General features: G+C 39.6%; 1 long non-coding RNA gene and 1 pseudogene across 2 annotated transcripts in view; one reads left to right on the top strand and one right to left on the bottom strand.

The window, feature by feature from the left end:
- Nucleotides 1–17,240, top strand: part of LOC145537976 (uncharacterized) — a 71,673-nt gene that overhangs the window by 6,109 nt on the left and 48,324 nt on the right. The gene's annotated exons all lie outside the window — the stretch shown is intronic.
- Nucleotides 1,646–15,957, bottom strand: LOC145538248 (thioredoxin pseudogene; annotated as a pseudogene). The gene is made up of 2 exons (XR_014076738.1): nucleotides 15,843–15,957; nucleotides 1,646–2,141 (listed from the first exon to the last, which is right to left on the bottom strand). The product of XR_014076738.1 is annotated as a thioredoxin pseudogene (transcript).

Consider the following 17,240-nt stretch of genomic DNA (forward strand, 5'->3'; position numbering starts at 1 on the left):
ATTTAGGAAAGGGCTAGATAATTTTTTAATGGGCATTGATGGTCTAGTGTAGCAATATAAGACAATGAAAACTGATGGTGAGATTTCCACTGTCTTCTTAGGGTCCTCATAATTTATGTGTTACTGGTTCATTTTAAGAATAAGTGAAGTTCTTCAACAATAAATGAAATGATGTCACTAATGTGATTAATGACATATTAGTAGTTCCAACACTGTCATTCCTGAGGTCTTTTAAGTGACACCCATTATAGTCTTGAGAGGATCAGGCTGGAAAAATTTCAGTTTGTTCTTGAAATAGTACTGAGAGACCACAAAGTTGTGGAGATGGAATTTAGATAACATGCTGTATTTTAGCCTTGAGATACACTGAATTGTTAGATGTAGAAAGAAAAGCTATAAAAAGCATTTTATTTTGTAAATAATTGCCTTCACTCTTTGTTACATATTTAATTTTTAGCAAAGAAAGTATTCCAGTAGCTAGTCAATTCTGAAATATATTTCATTTTCTTAACCTTTACCTACTTCTCAAATCTGGTCTTCTCACTTCAATTAAGTGCCTTAATCTGTTTGAGTCATATGTGAGAACATTTTAAAGTCTCACCTTAACAAAGTGCTTATAGGAAATGGGATAGTAAACCTACTGTAGTAGAATGTATTCTGAGACTAACTAATTATTGGTGGGGGGAAGGGAAGTGTAATGATTTTCAATCAGTTGATATTATTTTGACCTTGTTCATGTAATACTGCATCCTGTCTTCAAAACTCATTGTGGTCATATCTGTTATTCTTTATTATCCAGTTATTCAGTTTACAGTGACTCCTGATGCCCTTAAGGATGAAATTTCTTTATCTCCAATCAGTAAATACTCTCTTTTCCTAACCTAGAGATCTCTTTTAGATAGTTTTGTACAGAAACAGACTCATAGACATGAGAACAGTTTTGTGGTTGCTAAAGAAGAGGAGTGGAGTGAGAGGGATGAACTGGGAGTTTGGGGTAGATGCAAACTACATTTAGAATGGATAAACAACAAGGTCCTACTGTATAGCTCAGGGAGCTATATTCAATATCCTGGGATAAATCATAATGGAAAAAAATACTAAAAAGAAAGTATATATGTGTTTGGGCTTCCCAGGTGGCACTCATGGTAAAGAACCTGCCTCCCAGTGCAGGAGATGCAAGAGATGCAGTTTCTATTCCTGGGTGGGGAGGATCCCCTGGAGTAGGAAAGGGCAAGCCACTCCAGTATTCTTGCCTGGAAAATCCCATGGACAGAGGAAACTGGCAGGCTATAGTGTGCTGCTGCTAAGTCGCTTTAGTCGTGTCCGACTCTGTGCGACCCCATGGACTGCAGCCTACCAGGCTCCTCCGTCCATGGGATTTTCCAGGCAAGAGTACCAGAGTGGGTTGCCATTGCCTTCTCTGGCTATAGTGTATGGGGTGGAAAAAGAGTCAGACACAACTGAGTGACTAAACACACACACACATGCGTGTGCAACTGAGTCACTTTGCTGTACAGCAGAGATTGGCACAACACTATAAATCAAATGCATTTCAATAAAAAAGATAATTTTGTAATTTGTTCCTTTTCTTCCAGATGATCTTTTTTTTTTTAGAGTTAATATTTTATTGTCACTTATCAGATATATAATCTTCATACTTGATCTTTCCTTTGTGTAAATAAAAAAAATGTACAAGTTTAAACAGCCAATGGCTGGTCATGTCTTCAGAAAACATGATTAGATTAATTCATTAATGGTGGCTTCAAGTTTTTCCTTATTAGCTCCAGAAAATTCACCCACCTTCTGTCCCTTTTTAAAAAACTGGAAGAATGGCATGAATTTGACTTCACACTCTGCAGCAACATCCTGACAGTCATCCACATCTACTTTGAGGAACACCACATTGGAATACTTTTCAGAGAGAGAATGAAAGAAAGGCTTGATCGTTTTGCAAGGCCCACACCACGTGGCTGAGAAGTCGACTACTACGAGTTTCTCTCCTGCACTGTTCAAGGCTTCCTGAAAAGCATACTTGCTCTCAATCTGCTTCACTATCTTGGCAGCTGGGGGTCTGACGAACGACCTGACAGTGGAAGCAATAGAAATGGATTGAAAGCGCTGGACAGAGCTTCCCAGATGATCTTTTAAAAGAAAAATGGGGTCTTACTCATCACCTCTCCTTAACCACTCCATGTCCTACAGTTGGTCGCTAATCGCCAGTGCTCTCCTAAAGCCGTCCTCTCAAGGGCTGTCCCAGGTCCTCTCTTCCTTGGAGTGTGGACATACTATTTGTCCCAAATATCCATTCCTTGCCTTCTCTACTTGGCCTTGTACCCTGGAAGGCTGACCCATCAGCTGGATTCACCAAGTTCCTCAGCCTGAGACTTGTGGTTAGGTTTGGCCAGTGGGAACCCTACAGATTAATAATAGGAGAGTGAGGTCCAGGGTCATTTATTCCCCCTGTTTCCTTTCTTCAGAATTACAAGTTGGGTGTACAGTAGCTGACTTCCTACACCAAAGGCCTTGATGGCTACAGAGGGTCCCTTAGCCCTTGCAGCTCCCCTTTGGGCCTCAGTTCAGTTCAGTTCAGTCGCTCAGTCATGTCAGACTCTTTGCGACCCCATGAACTGCAGCACGCCAGGCCTCCCTGTCCATCACCAACTCCCTGAGTCCACCCAAACCCACGTGTATCGAGTCAGTGATGCCATGCAGCCATCTCATCTTCTGTCGTCCCCTTCTCCTCCTGCCCTCAATCTTTCCCAGCATCAGGGTCTTTTCCAATGAGTCAGCTCTTCCCATCAGGTGGCCAAAGTATTGTAGTTTCAGCTTCAACATCAGTCCTTACAACGAACACCCAGGGCTGATCTCCTTTAGGATGGGCTGGTTGGGTCTCGTTGCAGTCCAAGGGACTCTCAAGAGTCTTCTCCAACACCACAGTTCAGAAGAATCAATTCTTCGTCACTCAGCTTTCTTTATAGTCCAACTCTCACATCCATACATGAGTACTGGAAAAACCACAGCCTTGACTAGACGGACCTTTGTTGACAAAGTAATGTCTCTGCTTTTAATACACTGTCTAGGTTTGTCATAACTTTCCTTCTAAGGAGCAAGTGTGTTTTAATTTCATGGCTGCAGTCATCATCTGCAGTGATTTTGGAGCCCCCCAAAATAAAGTCTGATGCTGTTTCCACTGTTTCCCCATCTATTTCCCATGAAGTGATGGGACCGGATGCCATGATCTTAGTTTTCTGAATGTTGAGCTTTAAGCCAACTTTTTCACTCTCCTCTTTCACTTTCATCAAGAGGCTCTTTAGTTCTTCTTCACTTTCTGTCATAAGGGTGGTGTCATCTGCATATTTGAGGTTATTGATATTTCTCCTCAAGGAACTCCTTTAGGGTCTTTAATCCATTCTTGTGGACTGGGGCTTCCCAGGTAGTGATAGTGTAAAGAACCCACCTGCCAATGCAGGAGATGAAAAAGATGCAGGTTTGGTCCCTGGGTTGGAAAGATCCCCTGAAGGGAGGGTGTGGCAACCCACTCCAGTATTCTTGCCAGGAGAATCCCATGGAGAGAGGAGCCTGGAGGGCTATAGTCCCAGGGGATCACAAAGAGTCGGACACCACTGAGCAAGAGACTGAATACACACACACACACACACACACACACACACACAGATTAATGCAAAAAACCAAGTTACACACACACACACACACACACACACACACAGATTAATGCAAAAAACCAAGTTAACAAACTTAAGCAACAATACACACCTAAAGTGAAAATGCTTCAGCGGACAAAAAACCACACCCTATTTCCTTCCTTCAGGCAAACTCATGCAAATTTTTGAAGTGCAAGCAGGCTCTTTAAACACATTTGAGTTAGCCATAAATAATTTTTGTAAAAATCAAAATTTATCCTACATTTCAATTTATGAAATACATATGATCAAAACAGTTTCAATCACTGATTATTTTTTTCCTTCTAAAACTATCTAAAAGTGACTGGGTGCCATTTAGTTAATGGCAGGGGACTCCATTGCTCTTCAAATGTATTTTTGAGAAAATTTATCCTGGGGGATTCTGAAAAGTGCCTTGGCTGAGCAAGCTGTGCCCCCTTCTCTGTGCTGCCTCCCACCCCATTCCACTTTTAAACATAGCAAGTCTAATTTTACCTGTTTTACATAATAGCTTTCTTGTGAATTTTGTTAGAAGGAAAGACTTTGAGCTTTAAAAAGTTTCAAATCCACTAGGTAATCTCTAAGGAAACTTCATCTATGAAAATTCTATTACAATATAATTTCCCAAAGCATTCATTGTCTGAAATGTTCGCTTTGGCAAATACACAGTATTACTGTTATTAAACATTTCTGATGTATATACATGTTTATGATTCGAGGGAAAGAAAATTATATACATTATCTCATTATTCATCAGAATCCACTGTCATGGTATTCTACATAGCATTGCCCTTGATCAAGGAACTTACTACCTAGGAAAATAAGCGCAGGTCTGGGTCCAAGCTCATGGAACTCACTGGTCTTATATCTGCTCCCCACCCCCCATCCCCTGAAGTAACTAGCTTGATAGAACAGTGGAGTGACCTTTTGAAGACTCAGTTACACTGCAGGCCTGGATCAAGTTTATCCAGATGGTTGTACATGCTCTGAATCAGCATCCAATATACGGTACTCTTTCTCCCACAGTCAGGATACATGGGTCCAGGAATCAAGGAGTGGAAATGGGAGTGGCAAAACTATTATACCCTAATGACCCATTAGCCAAATATTTTTTCTTGTTTCCGTGTCCTTGTCCTCTGTCAGCCTAGTGGTCTTAGTTCCAGAGGGGCTTCCTAAGTGGTCCTGTGGCAAACAATTTGCCTGCCTGCTGATGCCAGAGATGCAGAAGACACAGGTTTGATCCCTGGGTCAGGAAGATCCCTTGGAGGAGAGCGTGGCAACCCACTCACTCCAGTATTCTTGCCTGGAGAATCCCATGGACAGAGGAGCCTGGCGGGCTATAGTCCCTAGGGTTGCAAAGAGATGGACGTGACTGAGTGACTGAACATGCATGCACTTAGTTCCAGGGGGACAAATGTTTCTACCAGGAGACACAACAATGACCCCACTGAACTGGATGTTAAGGCTGCTACCTAGCCACTTTGAACCCCCTACGCCTGAATCAACAGACAAAGACGGGAGTTACAGTATTGGCTGAGGTGACTGACTCTTGACTACCAAGAGGAAATTGGGCTACTACTCTACTGTGGGGGTAAAGAAGAGTATGTCAGGTATATAGGAGACTCCTTAGGGCCTCTGTTAGTATCAATATTACTGTGAAAGTGAAAGTGTTAGTTGCTCAGTGGTGTGTCACTCTTTGCAACCTCATGGAATGTAGCCCGCCAGGCTCCTCTGTCCATGGAATTCTCCAGGCAAGAATACTGAAGTGGGTTGCCATTTCCTCCTCCAGGGAATCTTCCAAGTCTACCTGCAGCAGACTCTACCATCTGAGCCACTGAGGAAGTTAATATTACCATCTGAACCACTGAGGAAGTTAATATTACCTGGGATTAAGATCAATAGAAAACTACCAAAACCCAATCCAGGCAGGACTACTAATGGCCCAGACCCTTCAGGAATGTTTACCCCACCAGGTGAAAAACCATGACCAGCTGAAATGCTTGCTGAAGGCAAAAAGAATACATAAAAGATAGTGAAAAAGTAGCTACAACCCTTCACCACCAACCATTTACAGAAACAAAGATTTTAATCGTCATGAGTATTTTCTCCTTGTTATGAACGCCTTTGTGTATGTTTTCTATTCTCTCTTATTCCCTTATGTAACATAAGATGTACTGAGTTTATATCACAGTATTTATGTATTATTAATTTTACATCATAATATTTCAGTTACAGGATATATCAAGAAGACTAAACAGGAAAAAAAGACAAAAATCTCTGCCCAAAAATTCCATTCCAATGAGGTAGTATACCTAGATTCTATTTCAAGATAAAGACCTCACTAATTAGTGTTTTGGAAGGCTTTTTGTCTATGAAAATCTGAGAGCTTAAGATATGAAAAGAGCTCAATATTTTATGTGATGTTTCTTTAAATGGAAATAATATCCTACTGGTTGATGGTTAATAGTTTATTAGAGAGTGATAAGTGCTATGGGCTTCCCAGGTGGGACTAGTCGTAAAGAACCTACAGGAGTTGCAGGAGATTCAGGAGACCTGGGTTTGATCCCTGAGTTGAGAGGATCCCCTGGAGGAGTGCATGGCAACCCACTCCAGTATTCTTGCCTGGAGAATCCGGTGGATAGAGGAGCCTGTTGGGCTATAATTCATAGGGTCGCAGAGAGTCGGACATGACTGAAGAACTTAGCACACGAAAGTGCTATGGGGAAAAACAGAGCAGCTTGAAGGGAGATCAGCAGTGTGGGGTTGGGAGAATGTATGCATGTTGAAATTGCAAGTAGGATGGTCAGGATTCACCTTGGAAAAAAGATGACAATTGTGCAAGCTTATCATCACTAGCATTATCATAACTAGCATTCTGGCTAACTGTTTTCTGTGCATTTCTTATTTAAATTTCATAACAGATGTAGGCACTGAAGCTTAAAGAAGTTAATTATTTACTTCATGTAACACAGCTATTTAGTGGAGGCTATAGAATTTAAATTCAAGACTATCTGATCAAGGGCCCAAATTGTGCATCCTGTACTGTGTCTTAAGAAATGGTTTCCTAACTGGGTTTGAAGGTTGCAGTGACATTTGATTTGACATTAATTTTTCAAAGCATCTATTATTAGCCTTATATTTAAAACTCAGTTTAAAACCATGTACTCAAATATATAATAATTCACGTGTTAATATATTGGAGGTTCTCAACCTGTTAAACTGAGGATTAGGTACTTTTTGCACTTGTGCAAATTTTGTTTCCACTTTTGTGCACATATTTGAACATTGTACAAATGTTTCATTGGCTAGGACTATTTAAATTTTGCATGATTAAGAAAATTCAGGCAGTAGTTCTGTTCAACAGAAAATTCTAAAATAGCTCGTGTGTAGCATGAGGTAGGATTGGGAATGTCTGCTGATTGCATGTTATCATCATGATGGAATCTTGACAACATATTGAAAAACAGAACCTACAACATGTTCATGTAATGTCATATAAAATGTAATTCTAGCACCATTGGTTCAGTTTAGATGTTTTCTGCTTGAATTGAGATAAAATTAGTGACTAACCCTTGATTTTATTTTAAGCTCTGAATGACTTAATTGAAGAATATCCTGAGATTACAGGGAAGTTTTGGTTTTTTTAACCTACCATTTGTAGTTACTTATGTAGATCAAACCATTCAATATCATGGTGATCCAAGTCTATGCCCCAACCAGTAACGCTGAAGAAGCTGAAGTTGAACGGTTCCATGAAGACCTACAAGACCTTTTAGAACTAACACCCCAAAAAGATGTCCTTTTCTTTTTGGAGACTGGAATGCCAATGTAGGAAGTCAAGAAACACCTGGAGTAACAGGCAAATTTGGCCCTGGAGTACAGAATGAAGCAGGGCAAAGGCTAATAGAGTTCTGCCAAGAGAACGCACTGGTCATAGCAAACACCCTCTTCCAACAACACAAGAGAAGACTCTACACATGGACCTCACCAGATGGTCAACACCAAAATCAGATTGATTATATTCTTTGCAGCCAAAGATGGAGAAGCTCTATACAGTCAGCAAAAACAAGACCAGGAGCAGACTGTGGCTCAGATCATGAACTCCTTATTGCCAAATTCAGACTTAAATTGAAGAAAGTAGGGAAAACCACTAGACCATTCAAGTATAACCTAAATCAAACCCCTTATGATTATACAGTGGAAGTGAAAAATAGATTTAAGGGACTAGATCTGATAGACAGGATGCCTGATGAACTATGGATGGAAGTTCGTGACATTGTACAGCAGACAGAGATCAAGAACATCCCATAGAAAAGAAATGCAAAAAAGCAAAATGGCTGTCTGAGGAAGCCTTACAAAGAGCTGTGAAAAGAAGAGAAGCGAAAAGCAAAGGAGAAAAGGAAAGATATTCCTATTTGAATGCAGAGTTCCAAAGAATAGGAGAGATAAGAAAGCCTTCCTTAGCGATCAATGCAAAGAAATAGAGGAAAACAACAGAATGGGAAAGGCTAGATATCTCTTCAAGAAAATTAGAGATACCAAGGGAATATTTCATGCAAAGATGGGCTCGATAAAGGACAGAAATTGTATGGACCTAACAGAAGCAGAAGATATTAAGAAGAGGTGGCAAGAATACATAGAAGAAATGTACAAAAAAGATCTTCATGACCTAGATAATCACGATGGTGTGATCACAAACCTAGAACCAGACATCCTGGAATGTGAAGTCAAGTGGGCCTTAGGAAGCATCACTACAAACAAAGCTAGTGGAGGTGATGGAAGTCCAGTTGAGCTATTTCAAATCCTAAAAGATGATGCTGTGAAAGTGCTGCACTCAATATGCCAACAAATTTGGAAAACTCAGCAGGAAACTGAGAAAACTCCACTCAGGACTGGAAAAGGTCAGTTTTCATCCCAATCCCCAAAAAATGAAATGCCAAAGAATACCCAAACTACTGCACAAATGCACTCATCTCACATGCTAGTAAAGTAATGTTCAAAATTCTCCAAGCCAGGCTTCAGCAATACGTGAACCGTGAACTTCCAGATGTTCAAGCTGGTTTTAGAAAAGGCAGAGGAACCAGAGATCAAATTGCCAGCATCCGCTGGATCATCAAAAAAGCAAGGGAGTTCCAGAAAAATATCTATTTCTGCTTTATTGACTATGCGAAAGCCTTTGACAGTGTGGATCAGAATAAACTGTGGAAAATTCTTAAAGAGATGGGAATATCAGACCACCTGACCTGCCTCTTGAGAAACCTGTATGCAGGTCAGGAAAAACACTTAGAACTGGACATGGAACAACAGACTGGTTCAAATAGGAAAAGGAGTATGTCAAGGCTGTATATTGTCACCGTGCTTATTTAACTTATATGCAGAATACATCATGAGAAACGCTGGGCTGGAAGAAACACAAGCTGGAATCAAGATTGCCAGGAGAATTATCAATAACCTCAGATATGCGGATGACACCACCCTTATAGCAGAAAGTTAAGAAGAACTAAAGAGCCTCTTGATGAAAGTGAAAGAGGAGAGTGAAAAAGTTGGCTTAAAGCTTAACATTAGAAAACTAAGATCATGGCATCCAGTCCCATCACTTCATGGCAAATAAATGGGCAAACAGTGGAAACAGTGAGAGACTGTTTTTTTGGGCTCCAAAACCACTGCAGATGGTGATTGCAGCCATGAAGTTAAAGGACGCTTACTCCTTGGAAGGAAAGTTATGACCAGTCTAGATAGCATATTAAGAAGCAAGACATTACTTTGTCAAGAAAGGTCCGTCTAGTCAAGGCTGTGGTTTTTCCAGTAATCATGTATGGATGTGAGAATTGGACTATAAAGAAAGCTGAGTGCCGAGGAATTGATGCTTTTGAACTGTGGTGTTGGAGAAGACTCGAGAGTCCCTTGGACTGCAACGAGACCCAACCAGTCCATCCTAAAGGGTTTCAGCCCTGGCTGTTCATTGTAAGGACTGATGCTGAAGCTGAAACTCCAATACTGTGGCCACCTCATGCGAAGAGCTGACTCATTGGAAAAGACCCTGATGCTGGGAAGGATTGGGGGCAGGAGGAGAAGGGGACAACGGAGGATGAGATGGCTGGATGGCATCACCGACTCATTGGACATGAGTTTGGGTAAACTCCAGGAGTTGGTGATGGACAGGGAGGTCTGGCGTGCTGCAATTCATGGGGTCGCAAAGAGTCGGACACGACTGAGCGACTGAACTGAACTGAACTGATGTAGATGAAGTTTTCTTTTTTTAATATTGTGAAACTAAGTCAGAATTTTGGAATAATTTCAATACTGAGACTGACATGACTGAAACAGTCTCATTATGTTAGTTTTTATAGTTATAGACAAATGCATATTATAATAAGTAAATATGTTTATAGTTATAATAAATACATTCTAAAATAGACTGTACATTTATATAAATAGTGTAACACTTTCATCTATTTACATATTGAAGCTTAATTTTGAAAAATTTAGCAGGAGAGGAGCATAAGGAAAAATCTGTTGATATAAACATGGATTGTACATGTGCACTCAGTCATGTCCAACTTTGTGACCCCTTGGACTGTAGCCCACCAGGCTCCTCTGTAAAGGGATTTTCTGGGCAAGAATACTGGAGTGGGTAGCCATTTCCTTCTTCAGGGGATCCTCCTGACCCCCAGAGATGGAATCTGCATCTCCTGTATCTCCTGAAGTGCAGATGGTTTCTTTACCACTGAACCGGTGGGAAACCATAAACATGTAAGTAGTTTCTAAATTGACAATTACATAGGGAATTAGGAAATAACATAGATTGTGCCCATAGTTGTCCTAAATGCGAGTAGGAAATACCACTCTTTTTTGAATATGAAAAGCCCAATAAACAAAGTGATGTGTTTCTTCTCACTTATTTTAATCTATGTAATGGTGCCATCAAGGAAATAGAATAATATTCAGTCATTGACCTCAGGTGACTGAATTTAGAGGATATGATTGCTGGGGTGATGATGCTAAAAGGACAATTCACTTGAGTTTGAGATCACCACTGCTGTGTCCACAGGTCTCCAAACTACCACTCATCCCTCAACTCACTTGGGGACTTACACCTGAAGTTCATGTTCTCACCTAGGCAGAATGTAATTTGTTTGTTTGCTAGGAATCCAAGAAGTGGGCATTAATAATATTATTTCCATAAGTATTAATTTATCCACTAGAGGAAATTGTCTTAAGTGGTTGATTAATATGTTGAAAATGGTTTCATTTATATGGAAGCCATATCTTCATGTGGAAAGGCTGAGATAAAACATTAACCCCAAATTTATTTTATTTCTGGTCCCATCACTTCATGGCAAATAGATGGAGAAACAGTGCAAACAGTGGCAGACTTTATTTTTTGTGCTCCAAAATCACTGCAGATGGTGACTGCAGCCATGAAATTAAAAGACACTTGCTCCTTGGAAGAAAAGTTATGAGCAACCTAGACAGCATATTAAAAAACAAAGACATTACTTTGCCAACAAAGGTCCATCTAGTCAAAGCGATGGTTTTTCCAGTAGTCATGTATGGATGTGAGAGTTGGACTATAAAGAAAGCTGAGTGCTGAAGAATTGACGCTTTTGAACTGTGGTGTTGGAGAAGACTCTTGAGATTCCCCTGGACTGAAAGGAGATCCAACCAGTCCATCCTAAAGGAAATCAGTCCTGAATATTCATTGAAAGGACTGATGCTGAAGCTGAAACTACAGTACTTTGGCCACCTGATGCGAAGAACTGACGCATTTGAAAAGACCCTGATGCTGGGAAAGATTGAAGGCAGGAGGAGAAGGGGACGACAGAGGATGAAATGGCTGGATGGCATCACCGACTCAATGGACATGAGTTTGAGTAAACTCCGGGAATTGGTGATGTACAGGGAGGCCTGGCATGCTGCAGTCCACGGGGTTGCAAAGAGTAGGACACGACTGAGTGACTGAACTGAACTGAATTGATTTTGTGTTGAATTAGTGGAATTACTGAAATGGATGTGAAGTAATAAGAAAAACAAAAATGCCCTAAGTAAAGAAATAGACAAGAGTGTCTATAGACACATCGCAAATGAAGAAATGTTAATGAAAAGAAACACTGAAAGAGGTTAAACCTCGTTAAAGATAAAAGAAACGAAAGTTAAAACAATCATAGTATCTTTTGTGAATCAAAATTCACAAATTCTTGGGTACTTCTTGTGGATCTGTGAATTAAAGTGTTTCAGGAAGTTCATATGACAATATTCATAAAATATAAAATTTGCATAGTCCTTGACCTGGAAATTACATTTTTAGAAATGTATCCTATGGACATAAATAGCTAAAAAGTTAATCAATAATTTTTGATATAATGTTGTTTATAATCGGGATGAGGGAGAGAAATAAAATAATATCAAATAATGGGGTAAAGATAAAATAAGTTCGATACATAAAATAAAATTCTGAACGGTTATGAAATGTCATGTTTGAAAAATTGTTAGTGGTTAATTAAAAGAAAGCAAAGTACAAAGATATACATAGTATCCTATTTCTGGATCGGGGTTTCCTACATAATAGAGCAGCTTCCTTGCTGTGATCTATTGACACAAGGGCTTGAAAAAAATAAAAGAGGATGAAAAAAAAGGAAAAGAAAAAAATACACATGCAAAAGAAGAAACAAATTTGAAAAATTAAAATAAAAATTAAAAAGATATGCACAGCATGATACTCATTTATGCACCTGTCTGTACACATATACTAATATGTGTGTATAATATATCTAGTATGTATTATATTATACATGTATTTAGTAGAAGAACTACTAAAATATATAGTGTCTTTGTGTGATTTCTGGTTTTTTCTTGTTTGTACTTTGCAAATTTTCTATAACAATTAGGCAACATTATTTTGTACTTTTTAATGGAAAATTTCAAACTTAAACAACAGTATTGAGAACAGTGTAATGAACCTCTGTGTATCTATCACTCCATTTGAACAACTATCAACCAAAATTTAGGAAAAAATTTTTTTAAAGTTCAATTATCCACAAACCATTGTGCCCAAACCTTTTGGAGTTATTATGTGATTCTTAATAAAGGATTTCTCATATTTTTCCTTTTAAAATATTTTGTTTCCACTGCCTGAATCCTGTTTACAAAACATTGGCTTAGTCACCAAAAATTTTTGTTGCATTTCAGTGTTTTTAATGAATATAATAAATCAATAATGTGATTTTTAACTTTTTTATCCAAGTAAAAGCCACAATTCTGTTATTTGGCAGTTTATCACTTTTTCTCTGAATATATAAACAAGAAGCTTATGAGCAATGAGATCTAAAAGGCCATGTGGCCACTTGTGTGAGGTCCTTGCATCTCTTCATACAGTTTAGGGATGAGGCGAAATTTGGTAAAACACATTTAAGTTAAAGGGTCCATAGACTTTGTAATCAGTTTGGGATGCACTTTCATTCTTGAATTTAGAATCTGAAATACAAAATATAAGCAGATGTTGATAAGGAGATTTGAGGAGAAGTTAAGAGCCAGCCATGTCTGCTCCAAAGGATTATGTGCTTCCTTGCAAAAAAAATAGACTCCCATGAGTTTAAATATTTTCCCTTCTGAAGAATGAAAGACAAAGTGATGCAACAAACACCATCTTGTATATTTATAACTAAAAAGCTCTCTTTAAGACTCCCGTTTTTGTGCCAGATTTAAAGGCACATTTTCATACTGTGTGTTGGTGGGTGTATATGCATTTTGATGGGCTAACCCCTCTGGTGAACTTTAAATGTGTGCTATTTTTTAAATCCTAGATAAATTACTTTTGGAAAGTGGAAAATGGTTTCTTTTATTTCCGTGAGGTCCAATACTGTGCTTTTGATGCATTCAGTAGAGCTGGACCGTAAAAATAATAAATGTGTGACAACATGAGTATAAATATAATAAATGTCATGCTTTCACATGGCGAATTGTCAATATCTATTGACATTTGTTCTTATGGCATCTATTAAGGCCACACCATATTTATTAACTCTGGTTTGATTATACCGCTCCATTAACTTGGTAATTTCATTTTAGTTTAAGAGGATTTTAGCTGCAGAATTAGTTTAAATTTTATGCACAAGCCCAGAAGTCCTTGGGCAGTGAACATTTCATATATATAAAATAAATAATTAATGAATAAAAGCTGTTTGGGAGAAGCAGAAAACAACAGTATCAGGATCAGATAACTTTTTAATAACACACACTGAGATATTGCTCATGAAGATTATAATCACAAACTATGTCAGCTATGTTAATAGGCTTTTTAGTGAAATACTTTGAAGCAGAAATACCTATATAAGAGGGAAACATTACTTCAGTTAGAAAATAGGTATTAAACCCACCTTTCCAGTGTGAGCAATAAAGTGAAACGGAGCAGGACCATATGGTCCTTGCCCGCCCCCTCATGCTTGCCTTTTGTCTGTGAAAAAACTTTAGCCAAACAGTAGTTTAGTCAGAAAAGTGAGAAACAAAGGAAAACAGTCAAAGGAGACCAAATAATAATAGTTTAGTCATTAAGCATAGCGGAGGGGCTTTAGTTCCTTCTCAAGGGTTATAGATAATATTCTCAGCCATATCCTATGAGCTATCTTTTAGATACTGAGACCCCACGTGGAGAAGTTAACTACATGATGACCAATCTGTAGCCATGGCATGTGCTGTGCTTAATCGCTAAGTCGTGTCCAACTCTTTGCAACCCCATGGACTGTAAGCCTGCCAGGCTCCTCTGTCCATGGGGATTCTCGAGGTAAGAATACTGGAGTGGGTTGCCGTTCCCTTCTCCAGGGGATTTTCCCAACCCAAGGATCAAACCCAGGTCTCCCGCATTGCAGGCAGATTCGCTACCATCTGACCACAATCCAAGAACTGGCCTCAAGAAATGAGAAGAGAAAAAAAAAAACACCCTGGAACTGAAGTTTAACTATACTTAAAACAATCAAGATATACTCTGGTCAGACCACCAGTGATGACTGTCAGAGCTGATTGTGCTATTTCTGCATGTAGCCTCACCCTTCTGTCTATAAAAGCTCTTGCCCCATGATTGTCTGCAGGGATGGGGTGGGGGTGGGGATTGGGGTGCTGGGGCAGGGAGTTTGCCTTTGGACAGGCATCCACCCTCCCCCCTGGTTGCTGGCATCCAAAATAAAGCAAAGGTTTCTTTCCACTAAACTGTCTTCTTTAATGGCTTCCAAGTGGCACCAGCTGAACCCCAGTTTCAATTATAAAAGGAAGATGCATATATGTGTGAGGCTGAGTAAATTTGCTTTGTAACTAATTTTAAACATGATATTGCGGAAATTTGATCCAAAACATGTTCCCCCTTCTGATAAATCTCACAAAAGTTGCCAAAAGATCACTTAAGAGAGACTACCGGTAGAAGGCTTTGTAAGTGAGCAGGACCCTGTGGGGCTTTCCCAGGGTAGACCCCTCCTGCATATTCTTTGCTTTTGCTCCTCCCTGAAGTACCTGAATAATAGTATCTGAAGAACATTTGAGTTGCTCTGAGTGAGTAAGTGAAAGTTGCTCAGTGCTGTCCGACTCTTTGCGACCCCATGGACTATTCAGTCCATGGAATTTTCCAGGGCAGAATACTGGAGTGGGTAGCCTTTCCCTCTCCAGGAAATCTTCCCAACCCAGGGATCAACCCAGATCTCCCGCATTGCAGGCAGATTCTTTACCAGCTGAGCCACCAGGGAAGCTTTACAGTTACTAAAACTACCACCAAATGGGAGGAATTAACTACTTGACAGCTGGAGCATGTAGCTCTAGACCCTGAGGATTGATAATGTTAACACCTGTGACCCCGCCCTGTTACCTGCCATCAACCAATCAGAGAGTTGTGCACGAGCTGATCGCGTACCTCCCCTCCCCCTCCTTTGTCTTTAAAAGTGTCTAGCTGTGAGTGTCCAGGTTTTTTGAGCCTTAGCAGTCCCAGACTCTTACTCCTACAAGAAACTCTGCACTTTCCTTCAGGACAACCCAAGTCAGAAATTGGCTTTTCTTGAGAGGACCCAAGTTTGGTTTGGTAATAATTTTGGCACCCGAGGTGGGCACGGTCCTGAAGGGACGTCCCCCGTGGCACATTCACCTTGGCTTATGGTGGCTCCCGGGGCCTGTGGAGCAGCTAACTGAGCGTCTTTTCCTGAGGGACAGCCCCCAGCGCTTCCCACAATCCGGGCGTCCTTGGCCGACCGCGCTTTTGTGGTGAAGGAAACAAGGCACTCACTTTGGCCGCTTCAGACATCTTTGGTGAGTAACGGGGCTCGCATGTGACGCCAACAGGCTATCCTTCCCTGTTGTGTTGGCCTCACCTGTGGCAGAGCATTGATTGGAATTTTCTCTTTTGGACAGTCACTTTGGTTTGCTCTCTGACCAGTCATTGGTTAGGGATTCTCTCTTTTGGATCAAGTATGGCCATGCCGTGTGCCTACATCTCTGACTGACAGAGCATTGGTTGTACCTCGCCTCCACTGGTAACCTCTAGTTCTCTATACCTGAATCTGCTTTCTTTTTTTTGCTATATTCACTAGTTTGTTATAGTTTTCAGATTCCACACATAAAAAATATCAATTAGTATTTGTCTTTGACTTATTTCACTTAGCATAATGCACTCCAAATCCATCTATGTTGCTGCAAATAGCAAATTTTCATTTTTATAGCTAATACTCCATTGCATATATGTGTATATATACACACATTCATATCCACACCTATATCCATTCATCTGTTGATGGACACTTAGGTTGCTTCCATATCTTGGCTGTTGTAAATAATGCTGCTGTGAACACTGATGTGCATGTATTTTTGGAATTAATGTTTTGGGTATTTTGGATATATACCCAGGAGTGAAATTTCTGGGTCATATGTTAGTTTTCTTTTCAGTTTTTTGAGAAAACTTCACACTGTTTTCCACAGTGGTTGTACCAATTTACATTCTCACCAACAGTGTACAAGTGTTCCCTTTTCTCCGCATCTTTGCCAGCATTTGCTGTGTTCCTTTTGAGGATAACCATTCTGACAGGTGTGAGATGATAGCTCATTGTGGTTTTAATTTGCATTTCTCGGATTAGTGACGCTCAGCATCTTTTCATGTGCCTGTTGGCCACCTGCATTTTCTCTTTGGAAAAATGTCTATTCCATTTTTCTGCTCATTTTTTAATCATGTGGTTAGTTTTTTTTATGTTGAGTTGTATGAGCTTTTTATATATGTTGGATATTAATCCCTTATTGGTCATATCATTAGCAAACATTTTACCCCAAGAAGGTTGTCTTTTCATTTTGTTAGAGGTCTCTTTTGCTGTGCAAAAGCTTTTAAGTTTAATTAGTTCCCGTTTATTTATTTTGCTTTTATTTCCTTTAGGAGATGGATTCAAAAATATTGCTGCAATTTATGTTATTGAAGGGATCTGTATTTGCTTTTGAAATCTTTTGTCACTTTGATTAAATGAATATATATTCAGTACCTTATGATGCAGTTTGACCAAATGTTTTGAAAATTTTTGATACTTCTGACAAACTTGTTGCTTA

Source organism: Giraffa tippelskirchi, chromosome 2 (genome assembly GCF_054371585.1).
Source record: "Giraffa tippelskirchi isolate mGirTip1 chromosome 2, T2T-mGirTip1v1.2.pri, whole genome shotgun sequence".
NCBI lineage: Eukaryota > Metazoa > Chordata > Mammalia > Artiodactyla > Giraffidae > Giraffa > Giraffa tippelskirchi.